The sequence below is a fragment of the Meriones unguiculatus genome, chromosome 5, assembly GCF_030254825.1.
Source record: "Meriones unguiculatus strain TT.TT164.6M chromosome 5, Bangor_MerUng_6.1, whole genome shotgun sequence".
Lineage (NCBI taxonomy): Eukaryota > Metazoa > Chordata > Mammalia > Rodentia > Muridae > Meriones > Meriones unguiculatus.
In genome coordinates this window covers 105978783-105994525 of record NC_083353.1, presented here as the reverse complement: position 1 = coordinate 105994525, position 15743 = coordinate 105978783, and the positions used below count along the sequence as shown (strand labels likewise).

Genomic DNA, 15743 nt, shown 5'->3' with positions numbered 1-15743 from the left:
CTTTATAACTGTAATTTTGCTACTGTGATGAATCATAATGTAAATATCTGTGTTTTCTGATGGTCTTAGGTGCCTCCATATATATAAGGGTCATTCAACTCCCAAAGGGGTTGTGGCCCACTGGTTAAGACAGCTGCTTTAGGACACTCCTATCCCTGAGTGTAGAGTTGAGGAATTTCTTATCCTGTCGGTACCCCCGACCTGCCCCCACCTCTTCTAAAGCTCCCCCCCCCCCGCCTATTCATGAATCTCAGGCCTAGGATTCCTTTATAAAGGAAACTACCTACCTACCTAGGTTCCAATTTCATGAGCAATGATTGTGTAAGGGGGCACAGAATAATGAAGGGACAGTCCCTTCTTGTGTAGAGCTTAAGAACACATTGTTGTAGAAATTCAAAATGTGTAGAAGAGGAGATAAGTGTACAGGGCAGGGCCACCTACACAGAAATAATTACTGCCAAGCGGGAGAGGACATCTTGCTCTCAGCCCATGAGGCCTTGGCCTGGAGGTGTTTCCCAGAATAAGAGTGAATCACACGGAAGGCCACAATGATCAGAAGGAGGACTGAGGAGCACGCAGGGACACTCTTCCTCTGGTGAGTCCTGTTGGTTCGGGAATGGATTGGTGTGCTTCTATGTCCTCCATGTTTCCCTCCATGGTCTCAACATCTTGGGATCTGGTTTTGCAAAGAAGAGGGGGAGACTGCAAAGATGTCTGTAGTCTTTATTGATGTGTATACACTTCTTTTTGTATGTGGTCTTAGGGAATGACCCAGGGGACCTCATGCAAGAGGTATACACTGTTCTGCTAAAGCTACACGCAGTCCGTGGCAACGTTTGAGTGGATTTCCTTCTGGTCTTGTTCTCTATGCCACAGTTGGGGTCAAAGGACTCAAGACTGAGGCATAGGCATTTTCTGTGTCTGTTTACTACGGTAGTGGTGGTAGTGGTGTATCCTCATGTGGCTGCGTGAGAGGTCACGCGGCTTAGAGACACAGTTGACCCTGAGGTCCAGCATCTCTTACCAGATTTCTTAGACTTATCTGGACCAGCCCAGCCCGACTCAGCTTACTCTGCCCTAGATTAATTCTATTTTGGCTTTTGTTATAAATTGCTCTTAAGGGTGGTTAACATTCTCCTCAACACTTTTAAAAAGCCTTGTGTGTATGTGTGTGTGTATAATCTGATTTGGGTGTCTTGTTACGAACACAGAACTGTTTCTTGAGATCAGCTTCCCAGCACATCTTGGTGACCCAGATGAGACTCTCTGCCGTTCTTTGGTTCCCAGAGAACTGAAAACTTGGGGGTATTTTGGAGGATATGATTGTTCTAGCATTTGGAAGCAAGTGGAAGGCTCCTGGTACCTGATAGCCTTAAAGCTGCATGAGGTCATCCAGCAGAGAATAAAGGCAAGATCTGAGGACACCAGTGAAAGTAAAAAGAAAAAGGGAGGTTTTGTGGTAACACAATAGTAGCTTATCTGGGCGGCCTAAAAGGAATACATTTACCCAAAATAATCATTCTACCACTCATGAGACGTTGGTTAATTCCATGAGCAACCAGGGCACGCCTGGAACGTAGTCCGTGAAAATGCAACTTGATGCTGCTTTTCTTGTTCTCTTTGTCTGGGAGACTCTCTCCTCTCAGGGTTGTTCGTGCTGAGGTTGGGGTGCCATTAACTTTTTCAGACTTACTCATTTAGTAGTTAAAAAAAAGTGATCAAAAATGGGGGACCAGACACCTGACATAGAATAATAATACCTTTAGTGTCTTTGTTTTTATATTTGTTTGTGTGGATGCTTGTTTATGTGTGGATGTGTGCATGTCATGGCATACATGTGAAGGTCAGAGGACAACTTTGTGGCAAGTGTCTTTTTCCACTGTATTAGTTCTTCTCTGTTGCTGTGCTAAAACATCATGACCAAGGTAACTTATAGAAGAAAAAAATTCATTTGGGCTTATGTTCCCAGAGGGTTCCAGAGTCCATAATGGCAGGTGTAGCATGGCAGCAGGCACAGGCCATGCCAACAAGAAGAGGAACCTGAGAGCTCACATGTTGAACCATAATTAAGAGGCAGAGAGTGTGCTCAGGGAGGCAGAGGCAGGCGGATCACTGTGAATTTGAGGCCAGCCTGGTCTACAAGTGAGTCCAGGACAGCCAAGGCTACGCAGAGAAACCCTGTCTCAAAAAACTAGAAGGAGGAGGAGCAGCAGCAGCTTGGAGTATGAACAGGAAACAGACAAGACTAAACACTTAAGAGTCCGCCCCCAGTGACATACTTCCTCCAGCAAAGCCACGCCTCCTAAACTTCCCCAACCTCAACACCAACTGGGACCAAGTGTTCAAATGCCCAAGACCGTGAGGGACATTTCTCATTCAAACCACTATACCCACGATCCATGTTGAAGGTTCCTACTTTGGTGTCTTTTATACCATACCTTATCCTGTTGCGATGCTTACAAGATATTTTTTGTTATTTATTTATTTTTGTTGTATATTCTTGTGTATAAGATTTTATAGCTGGTTTGCATTCTTTGGTTGGAATCTTTTGGGTAATGCTTTTCTGAGAAGTCTGAGAAGTCTTTGTTCAGGGGCGTGTCTTTTCTTTCTGAATGCCTGTCTTTTAACCCCATGCATAAAATATGCATATTAAAATAATGTTAATGAACCCATCTCCACTTTAAAAACAAAATCTTGCTGGCTCATATCTTTGATCTAGCTCTCAAGAGACAGGGGTAGGTAGATGTCTGAGTTTGAGACCAGCCTAGTCTACTAAGTGAATTCCAGGAAGCTAGGGCCACACAGAGAAACCTTGTCTCAAAAAACTGAAAGAGGAGGATGTAGAGGAGGAGGAGGAGAAGAAGAACTCAAAATGAAGATCTTTTCTGGTAGTTGTTATTGAGATGTGCCCAGATGGCCTTAAACTTCTGGGTTCAAGTGATTCTCCCACCTCAGCCTCCCAAGTAGCTGATGTGTGCCATCACTGTACCTGACTTAAGTTTTTAAAAGGTATGGTTTTATTTACTCTTTTAGGATTTAATTTTACAAGGTTTATATATGTATGTTTGTATATGCTGTGTGAGTGAATGCCGCATGAGTGCAGGTGCCTATAGTGCAGAGGCAGGTGGCTCTCTGTGAGTTTGAGGCCAGGCTTGGCTACATAGTTCCAGGGCAGCCAGAGCAGCATAGTGAGACCTTGCCACAAACAAACAAACAACAAACAAAAACACACCCAGAATTAAAAAAAATAACAGATTATGTCCCAGTGAACATGCTCTCAGCATTTTCTTACCCCAGTAGATTGTGGTGACTTGTGTTGGACCCCCATGTCAAACCAGCCTGTGCAGGGAACTGATCTCTGAGAAGCTCTGCAGTGAGCCCCACACTCTGCCCAAGGTAATGACCTGAGACCCACAGTTTGAATAAGCTTGAAGGCATCTCTGCTTTGAGGACTTCTTCCTCTTACATGCCAGGAGCATTGACCAACATATGGACTGTGGATATGCAACTAACTGGGGCATTCAGCCTGGCAGAAGTGGATCTGAGCAGATGGCCAGAAGGCGGCTTTTGTGGAGACATAGGGTACAAGAATTGTATACAGGCACACCCTGGAGCTTAGAATGTGTCTGCCTGAACTCTGGCTCTGTGAAATGAAAGGGACAAAACTGAGCAGGAATCCCATCCCCCACCACCAAAGCTGGAAAGTGACCAGTTGTTTTACTGTGTCTCTGAATCTTGATGTCATGAGTTTGTACTTCAGAAAAGTAAGATGTCAAAATAGTCCCTTGGAACAAAGGCCTGGATCCTTAGAGTCTGTCGATTGGAATCTCTGCCGGCTGAGGGTGAGTTTTCTTCTGCTGTGTGTCCCAAGCATAAGCACACACCATTTGGAGCATATGGCAGGCACTTAAGAAACATGCATTGGCAATAAAATTACCACTGGGGTTCAGCTCTTCTCTGAGGAACTGGTTTACTTAACCGCTAGTGAAACAGACTTATAATGGTCATTGTTTTAGTTGAAATGTACAGAGCCTAACCCCCAGCCATTGTGTATGATAGTACACTGTAGTAAGCATTTTCTTTTGATTCTTACAGCAAGAACATGCAATCAGGCTAGCAGAGAGAAAATTAAGCTCGTAGAAGCTAGATACCTAATTCAAGATGAAAGCAAACACACATACTGTTTGCAATACTCAACATGCTCTCTCCATAACACGCTGTCCTTAGAAGAGCAACTATTAGCTAGGTGTGGTAATTCCATTACGTCAGAGGTAGAGGCAGGAGGGTTAGGAGGTGAAGGTCATCCTTGGCTACATAGCAAGTGTGAGGCCAGAGTGGGCTACATGAGATCTGGTCTCAAATAAACGGAGACCTGATAGATGAGGTTAACCACTGCTGAGTTCTGCAAAGCTCTTCGGTTCTGGGTATCACAGGCTATGCTGAGGCTCCCTTTCTTGGCCTCTTTTATTTTTGATGGTGTCTGAAGCATGCTAGGCACATGCTCCCATCGCCGAACACCCTCTCTCCCAAGCTTCCTTTTGCTTCTTAAAGTAACCACTTGAGATGAGGTAGTGTTCTGAGCTTGCTTAAGCCCCTTTCTGGGTGCAGGCAGTTACCTAATCAAATTTGCATCCCAAGCTAGGCATCTAATTAGAAGGGCTTCCCTCCAGAGGCAGCTATTTAAAATCTGCTGTTTTTATAGTTTCATATCAGATCTGATCAGCATAATGAGTGTTAGAAATGGATCTGTGCTGTGGAAAAATAAAGTGGCTTGTTAATTAGCATAATGGATGTAGAAAATAGCGTTGAATAGCTCTTCAGACACTCGAGGCTGTGTTACCTTCCCTTAGACAAATATTTCTCAACCTTTTAGAAACCCATGTTTTCCTTTATACAGATAAAAAATGTTGCAGGCTATTTTCATGTCATTTGCAATTCAAATTAAAATATCAGAGCCAAGAATCCATGAAAGGTCTGACTTTAAAAAAAAAAACAAAAAACAAAAAACATTTTCTTATTTTATTTTATGTGTATGAGTGCTTTCCCTGCATGCACATTCATGAACCTCATGCCCGCCTGTTGCTAGTGGAGGCCAGAAAGATCCCCTAGAATTGGACTTACAGATGGCTGTGAGCTACCATGTGGGTGCTGGGAACTAAACCTGTATCCTCTGGAGGAGCAGCCAGTGCTCGTAACCACTGAGCCATCTCTCCAGCCTCAGTGAAGGACTTTTTTGCTGTTGTGTTGGCTGCTCCCCTTCTGATCCTTTCCTTTGCATAGTGAGGATCCTCTGCCCTAATCAGATCTAATGGAGCGTCCAGCATATTCCGTGGTCTTTGTGAGATACTCGGCCAGCCCTGGGCTGCCAGTGGCCCCTGTGGTACACTGCCCAGAACTGCTTTCTATGTGCACTCTGGTGGACACAGTGTGCCCAAGACCACCACACTTTTAAATCGCCCACAAGTTCTAGTAATAGCGGACAGAGGCGGGGCGAGGCTGGTGTTCTTGCAGAGAGGCAGCCCTCAGCTCCAGCCCAGCCCGAGCAACCTTCTGGCCCGTCTCAGGTACAGCCCCGGAGAGCTCAAGGCAGTCATGGTGGGAATATTTGCACAATGGCAAGTGCCTGGGCCTTAATTTCCTTTCTTTTTGTAGAGACTGTTTATGTATTATTATTATTACTGTTTTTTTTTTTTTTATTTGCCAGTACATACCAGCTCTAGCCAGTTGCTCTTTTATGGATTACAGGGCTAGCATTGTCAAATTTTGTAATTGTTGAGGAAAACCTGCCTTTATGAAAATTTTTTATGCAAAATTTATTCTAACTTTATAAGTTTCAGAATTCTGTGAGTTCTCTAGCCAGACTGGACTTTATAAATGTCTTCTGGGCTAGTCAGAGAAGGTAACAGTATTTTTTTTGTTTTGTTTTGTTTTATTTTTTTTACCCCATTTTGAAGTGCTAGCTAGGGATCAACCTAGGACCCCACATGTGACTCAAGTGTGCCCATCACTGCACTGTGCCCTCAGTCCTGGCAGATTCCTTTTACAGCTCCCTCTTTCACTCTTTTTGTTTGTTTGTTTGTTTCTTTTTGAGACAGTGTCTCCCTGTGTAGACCTGGCTGACCTAGAAGGCCCTGTGGTAGACTAGGCTGGCCTTGAACTCACAGACATACTCATGCCCCTGCTGGGATTAGAGGCAAGCACGCCATGCCCAGGCTAACTGCACCCTCATTGCCTCTCTCACCCTCCATTCTAGGTGTGAGTGATGGTAGCAGGTCTTTCCACACAGAAGGTGATCTCTCCCTTGGCCCCTCTCACAGCTCTGTCATTAGCTCCCTGAGGAGATTCACTTAGAAAACCATTAACCTTTGTGTATTTGAGTGTGTGTCTGTGGGTGTGTATGCATCTGTAAATGTGTACAGCTACGTGTGTGCCGTGGTGTTAGCGTGGAGGTCACAGGACAACTTGCAGGAGTTGGTTCTCTCCTTCCACCAGATGGCCTCTGGGATTGAACTCAGGTTGTCAGGCCTGGGAGTAAATACCTTTTACCCACTGAGCCATCCTGCTGGCTTCAATTAAAAAAATTCTTTTTGTTGAGAATTTCATACATGACTACGTTTTCCTTTTTCTCCCTGTGTGGCTCAAGCCGGCTCATCTTCTTGAGTGCATGGATTTCAGGTGGACACTAGCTCCCCAGATTCGGAAATTAATTTTTTGTGTGCATATTTTCCCTTACCATTCAGGGTTTTTCTCCTGCTAAAAGATTAAAGCTGTGTCTGTTCCCTCCTTTCTCTTTCCTAGAGATGAATGTCACGGGCTTACGAATTCTTGTTGACTGAGCATTTGATGTGCGTGTAATATGCAGCAAAATTACATTAGCCTTCACACTTTCAGAGAAATCGAATCAAGTCTGAAGCATCAAGTTGGTGCATCCTTCTCGGGTTTGGCTTTATCGCAGCTGCCATTTTATTGATTCTAACTCTCGGTCCCTTGTAAATGAAATGAATCAATCTTCGCCTTTCAGATTAGGTAAAGAGCTGGTGCTCCATTCCCTCAGCCTTTCTCAGCAAGCCTTATGCAGGCTGTGTTTTTTTCCTCTGTAAAATGCTGCTTAAATGTCTCTTGTTTTAGAGAACTTATCTCATTAATTAGACCATACTCCAATTTTTAAAAAAAACAATTCAAGTTGGGTGTGATGGCGCACGCCTGTGATCCCACTGCTCGGGGAAGCAGAGGCAGGGGATCGCTGTGAGTTTGAGGCCAGCCTGGTCTACAAAGTGAGTCTAAGACAGCCAAGGCTATGCAGAGAAACCCTGTCTTGAAACAAAGAAAGAAAGAAAATGAAAAAAATAAACAATTAATTGAATACAAGATAAATTTCTTGATTGTGCTGTCTGTGGATATGTACACTTGAGACCAGAAGGAGGCTTTGGGGCTCCCGGAGTCGGAGTTAGTAGGCAGCTATGAGCCACTGGACATGGGTGTTGAGAATTGGATGTGAGTGCTCTATGAGATGTGCTAATGCTGAGCCTTCTCTCTAACCCTTGAGGTCCAGTTTCTGAGATAAAGGTTTGTAATGTAGCCCAGCCTGGTCTTCACTCTTCCCTGCCCCAGCCTGGCAGGCTGTACAACTACACTGGACTCTAGGTGATACTTCTGTTTTAGACAAAGGCTCATGTAGCCCAGGATGGCTTTGAACTCGTCATGATACTGTCTTTGGCTCTCTGCTAGGATTAGGTACACTCTATTGCACCCAGCTTGTATTGATTGACCTGTAGGATAAATTCCACTGAGCAGGAGAGCTGTACTCTAGAGGCTGCCAGGAAAGGCTTTGTACTTCCCTAGAGAAGAGCTTGCTTCTTAAATAAATTAAAAAAAAAAAAGTTATTCTCGTGAATAGAATAATTTGAAATAGAAATAGAAAGGAATATCTCCTTTGGGAATTCTAAGTCCATGAATTCTGAATCCATGGGTATCCCCTTGTCAAAAGTCCTTTAAAAAACAACAACAAAATAGATATTTATTTAAAGAAAAAAAAAGAACAGTGCTGGACAATTAGGAAGCGGGGTACTTTCCTGGCCCCAGTTCAGATGAAAACAAAACCAAAAAAAAAAAAAGAAGCAAACAAAAAAGAAAAGTAACTTGAAACACAGATCCATAGGAGAAGGGGATTAAAGCCTGAGCTTTCGATGACCTGCAGGGAGGGCTCCAGAATCCAGAGGCAGCTGAGTGAAATGTAAGCCTCTGTGTGGCTCCCTCTGCCTGAAGACAAGGTGCAGGGAAGGAGGGGTGAGCTACAGGAAGAGAGAAGGCTGTGCTCCCTTTCTTTGTGTTGTGTGGCTCAGGAGTTAGAATGCAGCCCTTGCGGGAGTGGGATTAGAAGTCCACTCTCCTGTGCCAGCCTTTGCTCTTGTATGCAGGAACAAACCGATCCTTTGACCATCTCTGGCTCCCAACTTTTTTTTTCTTTTGAAAATGTTCTTACTATGAGCCCTAGCTGGCCTCAAACTTTCTATGTAGACTAGGCTGGCCTTGAACTCTGTACCCTTCATTAAAAACCTAATTACTAGTTCCTGGGATTGCACTGACTGATACAAAGATGAACATACTAAATTCATGTATTAAAGCATTTTCCATTCTTCCTAGCAATTTTTCCCCCTTCAGAGTGAAAAATAGGATGTTTTGAAGAATTAAGTTCTGAGTCAAAATTTTTCTTGGATGAATGAATGCTATGAGCCCTGTTCTTGAGCAGTAAACTCAGGGCTACAACTTCATTGTTCATTTGCTCATTTTGGTTGTGAAGCAGTATGGCCGGGGCTGGAAATGTGCCTCAATAGTGGAATGCTTTCTTCCTTTGGCACAGCCTCCACGTGTTCAGGGTCTCTGTGGTCCCTGCTGGCAGGAAGCCTGAGGTGAAAGAAGCATCAAGCCAGCAAAAGCACAAACAAAACAACAAAAGCCCATTTCTGCCTAATTCACTCAGGTCTGTTTCCAGGAATGTGCCCTAGGAGCATATCTGATCTTTGCATCACTCACTGCAGAGTTGGAAAAAAAATCAAAAGCCGTGAAAAACCTAAAAATGAAACTATGCTCGTGACACCTGTGGTGGTGCACACCTCTAACCCCAGCACAAGAAAGACAGAGGCAGGTGATCGCTGAGTTTGAGGCCTGCCGAGTCTACAATGCTAGCCCCAGGCCAGCCAGGGTTACCTATGAGACCCTCTCCCAAAAACCATAGAAAATAATTTAAAAAATAAACAGCTTAGAAAAACATGCTTGTGGTGTGATCCTCTCTCTCTCTCTCTTTCTCTCTCTCACACACACACACACAAAAGCAGCATAACAAACATTGGTTTTAGCTGTAATTATCTCTGGGTGGTAAGATTAGAAGTAATCATTTCCCTATACTTTAAAAAAAATTAATGGATTAAACACACAATGATCGCGTCTTAACTTATTTCATGAGCTTCGCTTAACATAATGACTTACTAATTATTCTGTTGAGTTGTTTCTATTTAGTGACTTTGTCTGTTCTGTTTAGTTGTTTCATAATTTCAGGAACAAAATTCTCAAGTGAAAGATTATTTAGTAGTGAAATTGTAGATGAGGGAAAAGAAAGAGCTGCTGAGGGTGGGAGGGGCTCAGGGAGGAGTACCCTGTTATTACTGTTGTTAATATTGAGAGAAGATCTTAAGTAGCCAAGGCTGGCCCTGAAGTCACCATGTACCCAAGGATGACCTTGAATTTCCAGCCACCCTGGATATAAGCACAGCTGTTTGTTGGGTTTTCTTTAAGATTTATTTATTGTGTGTGTATGAGTGTGTTGCCTGTGTGTTTGTCTGTGCCGCACATGTATACAGCACCTGCAGAAGTGACCCTAGAGTTTACAGATGGTTGTGAGCCACCATGTGGGTGTTGGCAACTGAACTCGGGTCCTCTGCAAGAGCAGCCAGTGCTCTTCACCAATGAGCCATCTTTCCAGCTTCTACGCCTGGTTTTTATGTAGCACTGGAAATTCAGTCGGGGCTTCCTGCATGCCAGGCAAGCAGTCTACCAATGGAGCTGTTTATTTTTGTTGTTAATGGCATCTAAGTGCAGGTTCCTATAGAGGTCAGGGCCACTGGCTTTCCTGGAGATGGATGGACTTACAAGTGGCTGTGAGCCCGGTTATGGGTGCTAGGAACTGAACCCCGCTCCTCTGCAACAGCAGTGCGTACTCTTTCATAGGTTACAAATATTTTTCTGTTTGTTTTGTTTTTTTGAGTCAAGGTTTCTCTGTGTAGTCCTGGTTGTCCTGGAACTAGCTCTGTGAGATCCACCTGCCTCTGACTCCCGACTTCTGGGATCAAAGGTGTTTGCCACCACTGCCTGGCTGTGGGATGTACTCTTAGCTGCTGAGTCATCTCTCCAGCTCCCCCAAGACTTTTTTTTTTAAAAGATTTTTATTTATTATTTATACAACATTCTGCCTGCACACCAGATCTTACTGTAGATGGTTCTGAGCCACCATGTGGTTGACTGGGAATTGAACTCAGGACCTTCGGAAGAACAGTGAGTGTTCTTAACCTCTGAGCCATCTCTCCACCACCCCTCACCACCCCCAAGACTTTTATTCACTGTTTTTTAATATCTTTTAAAAGGTTTGTACCAATGTACTGTGTATAGTTTATACAGATACAAATATTCTTATAGTTACGTTCCCTGTGTTGGATATTAGACTGGGTTTCTCTCTTCTTTTGAGAATTTGTGACTCAGTAGATAAAATATTAAGTCCAGTGCTTGTTTGTTTGTTTTTTGTTAGTGCGGATGAATGGCTGCAGGAGTTATAGGGAGGTTTTTGTTGCATAAGTCTATAGGTGTTTTGATTTGTTCATATTCATCGTCTGTGGGTTTTAGAGCCACAGGAAAAGCGTAGGTAAGAGAAAATGAAGAGGTCCCAAAGCAGTTCCAGAGTTGGGGAGGCTGAAGGCAGGAGGATTGTGGGTTTGAGGTCAGCCTTGGCTACGTAGTGAGTCATCCTGGGCAACCTATGAGATTCTGTCCCAGAAAATATAACATTAAAACAGAAGAGGAAAGCCAGGTGGTGGGGGGTGCACATCTTTGATCCCAGCACTCAGGAGGCAGAGGCAGGTAAGTTCAAGGTCAGCCTGGTCTACAGAGTGAGTTTCAGGACAACCAGGGTTACACAGAGAAACCTTATCTCAAACAAACAAACAAACAAACAAACAAACAGACACCTGAAAAGGAAAAGTATATATTTTCTGTGTTTAGTTCCATATCGCGCATACAAAGTCCTCCTCCAATCCCTTGTTTCCATTTCCTGTGCCCACCCTTTAGCTATTCCCTCTCATCATCATTTTTTCTTTTTAAGCCTATTGAGTCCACTCAGCTCTGCCGGAATGGTTTTTTGTCTGTTTGCTTTGTTTTTGAGACATAGTCTCTTTATCTAGCCCTGGCTGGCCTGGAACTCACAGAGATCCACCTGTTTCTGCTTCCCCAGTGTTGGGATTAAAGGCTTGTGCCACCATGCCCAATGGGAAAGTGTACACTACCGTGTGGGAATGAAATGAAAGGAAAATAGACAGAGAATCAGAGAAGTTCACACTGAGTCCAGAATTAACCTATTAGTTCCAATTAGACTTTGAATAGGTCTTTCAGCTCCACCCGGTATGGTTTATGCCATGTATTTGGTTTGATTGAAAATGATTAACCAAATAACGTTTATTGCCTCATCTCTTAAGAGGTCTAAAAATAGCTCTGATTGGCTATTCTGGCAGAGCAGGTTGTCAAATGTTAGCCAGATTCGTTTTCCTATGGACAGACATTGTTGTTTTGGGCTGGCTTGCTTTGTGGCCCAGGCTGGCCTTGAACAGGCTCTCCGACCCCCTCCTCTCTTCCCCGTTGCTGGGATTGCAAGTGCGCTACCACACCCAGCTCAGGCTCTTGGGAGCTTCTGTAACGGTTCGTGGAGCAGATAACATATATTATGCATTTATAGCTTTGCTTTCTCTCCTGGGTTTTACCCTCTTATGAGCCATTTTACTTTTTAACCAAACAGAGATGGGGTGCAAATTGGCAACACAGCACATTACCTAGCTTGCCTGAGGTCCCAGATTTAGTCCCCAGGACGTAAACACAGTGAAAGCTCAGGGCCTGAGTAAAGCCATGATTTGGCTTGTGAGTCAACAAGCCCGCAGAGTCAGATGAGCCCAGTGGCACCTGGGGCTGCTTGGAACAGCTGGGCGGCAGTGGGCAGTGTGCTCTGTGATGAACGCGGAAGACATGACTTGAAGGGCGTGCTGACGTACGGAGTGAGGCCTCTCACCTGATGCTACTGAGGTAGGATGCTCTAGCGCCTCCTTGTAAGTTCCAGCCTTTTCCCCCTGCCCTTTTGGGGATGGACCCAGGTCCTCACGCATGCTCTGCCGGTGCTCTCCACCCAGTCCCCGAGGGTGACCTTTACCCCATTTCCTCTATTTCCCCCTTTCTTTCCCCCTTCCTTATTTACCACCTTTTCTTTTTTCCTCATCCTTCCTCTGTTAGATTGTGGGAAGGGAGAACAACAAATCTTTAACATCGGGAAATAGGTATTGCTGATGTTTGGTTTCTGGGCTTTTCATAGTGCGTTCATTGAAATAGGTGCCTTTAGAGTGCAGTGGATTGCAGCAGAGGCAGGCGTATGTGGGCAGCACTGATCGCAACGGGGAGATGGGACGGAGGTACTTGGGGCGCCGGAGGGAGGGGGTGATGGGTTGGACATGACCTGTATACAACTGCATAAATTCATGAAAACGTCAAGCTGGAGAGTTGCCTGGGTTCACATGCCCTTGCTGAAGACCAAGCTCAATTCCCAGCATCCACATGGTGATTTCTAACCATCCATAACTCCAGTTCCAGGGGACCTGATACCCTCTTCTGACCCCCAGAAGGCACCAAGCGTGCCTGTGGTGCGCATATGTACATACAAGCAACACACACACATAAAATCAATAGATCTAATTTCAAAAGTGCACAATTTAAAAATTGTGATTTTTATTCAAAGAATAAAGTGTATTTTTTTAAAAGAAAACACCAAAATAAAAAATTGTATCCGTGCTGAACATGCATAGACTTTTTTTTTTTTTAATTCACAAAGAATACAGTAAGAAACGGTTGGTGCTCAGTTTATGTTGATCGCATTTGTATTAGTAGCCATCTAGAGACATCTCAGGTACCTGTTAAAACCATTGAACCTAGCAGACTTGAGTGCCTGTGGGGTTTGGTGTTTTTGAGAAGCTCCAGTCTCCTCTGACACTGCCGGACACCTACCCTCCCTTTCTTAGTCTTCACTCACTCCCTGTCTCCTGACCCATGTTTCTTTGTCCTCACTCTTCAGATGTCCAAGCATGTGCTTCCGCTTAGCGCCTTGCTGGGGTCATGACTGCACTTGCAAGAGACCAACTATTTGGCCTTGCCACTGACAGCCACGTGACCCTGGAGATTACTCCTGCTAAGCCTCAGTGAAGTAAAAAGCCACATGTCTGCTGTGAGATGGCTGTCTCCTATATACGACAGAGAGCTGCACCCGTGAAATCTCAGTAGTATGGCCTCTTAAGCAAGACCTGAACGACGATAATACCAGTAGATGTTTCAGAGTGGGGGTGATAACACAAGCCCCCACCCAACCGATAAGGAACTATAGGCAATTAATGGCTGCTGAGAGAAGGGGTCTTCAAGGACAACGCTCCCATCAGTATTCTCAAAAAGAGGCAGAAAAGGGCACAACAGCAGTGGATGAGAGCCGCCGCGTCAGTTATGTTAGGAGTTAAATGACACCGTGCATGTGACCTTGGCTTCTGGGTTGCAAAGGGCCTATGTGGGACCAAGCTGGTGTGCTCGGGTAACTAGGATGCAAGCTGGGTCCTCCTGAGGTCCCTCTTCTCCCTCATTCCAAGCAGTCCTTCATCTTCCTCCAGTGCCTTTGCCTACAGTTTGGTCTTTCAGGTTTGCTCTCTCCCTTTTCACTGAGGAAGGCCATATGGAGGGCAGAGGTCACCATTGATTGACAGCTTGACTGAGCATAGAGCTATTGCAGCTTTCCTTCAGGATTGTGGATGCGAGCACGGTGTCCTCTGACCTTGAGTAGCTGTTAGGAAGTTGGAAGCCATTTAGGCCCTCTCTTTCTTCCTCTTTCCAATTTTGGACAGTGTTTTTGCCCTCTAGGCCAGGTTGGCACTGAATCTTTTCACCTCCCTCCTTGGCCTCTGGAGTGTGATGGTACCCAGATAGCTATTCTGAATTTTTATTCATTATGGGCAACTGTCTTCCCCCCCATTGCCCCTTCTCAGAAAACTGTTGGTATCACCTCAACAGATTGAAGTTTTGCAGCATTGTCTTGAGAGCTTATATTTTTTATAAAAATCAATGCATAGCCACCATACGTATTTTGGGGATACTATGTAATACTTTAATGGGTAAAGATCAGGTTAGATTAACTGGCTCACCCCATTGCTCAAATATTTGTCTTTCTTTTCTTTTTTCCTTTCTGTTGGGAACATTCAAAATCCTTTCTTTGAGCTGGGGGTATAGTTCAGTGGTAGACTGCTTGCCTAACATGAGGCCCCAGGTTCAAGTCTCGTCACCCCCTCTGTTAGTTTATTTGAAAGCATGATTGTTACCTGTAGTTACACTATGACGTATAGGATGTCAGGGGTTACTCCTCTGTAGAGCTGTAATCTTCGACCTCAGTTGTTGTAGGTGGTTTTGGTTTGTTTGTTTTGTTTTCTCCATTTGACAGCTCAGACAACCTTTTCAAGTGTGTGCATTCTTTCCTGGGAAACTTGTAAATAATTTCATCATTAACTATGCTTGTGTCTGCTAACTCCTTTTCTCTTCTGGCAACAGGGTTTTTCTGCTTTTGTGTCCCTGACATGGCTGACTTTTCATCTTTGTCCCTTCCAGGTTTCACAGTTACATAGGCCCATCTTAAACTTCTGACCTCAACTTTGTTTTCTAATGCTTCCATTAATTATTTTTTTTAAATCTAATGGTGTCTTCATACTTGATTTGATGGATATTATTTTACAGTGAAGCAATTGTTTTTTTGGTTTTTTTTTTTTTTTTTTTTTTTTTTTAGTTCACTAATTTTTGAGGTGTGTATGTGTTGCTGGATATCATATCTAGGGCTTCATACATGTTAAGCACATGTTCTACCTTCCTCACACTACTTTTTCTTTAAATATATATGTGTATATATATATAATTTATTATGTATATGTTTTCCAATTCATGGTTTCTCTGTGTAGCCCTGGCTGTCCTGGAACTTTCTCTGTAGACCAGGCTGGCCTTGAACTAAGAGATTCATCTGCCTCTGTCTCTCAGGTGCTGGGATTAAAGGTGTGTGCCACCAAGTCTGGCTTGCGTTGCTTTCTTTGGTTTGAACTCTGCCACCTTTAGACTTTGCGCAAATATCTAGTTATTTTCCCAGGGAAGGAATGATCAAGTTTAGAAATTCTGTGTATAGAACTTTCGGTCTGAGTCCCAGTATTGGGTGATGCCTGAGGGGCATCCGGGGCGGAACCCTCAGCCGGCCTTTCGCCCTGAGCTAGTCCAGTTTCTTAGAGGTCCCTAGAATTCAGAAGTCCAGCTGCTGGCTTTCTGGGAGCCAGGTGGGGAATGTGTCATCGGTGTGCCATTTTCACTTGGTGTTTAAAGTAGCAGAAAGCAGGGACGCTGAAGACCCAGGCTTGTCACCAGTCCTCGCTAGT

At 44.2% G+C, this 15743-nt stretch overlaps 1 protein-coding gene across 2 annotated transcripts in view; it reads left to right on the top strand.

Moving 5' to 3' along the window:
- Vgll4 (vestigial like family member 4) overlaps positions 1 to 15743 on the top strand; it is a 114017-nt gene that overhangs the window by 13115 nt on the left and 85159 nt on the right. The window lies entirely within an intron of this gene.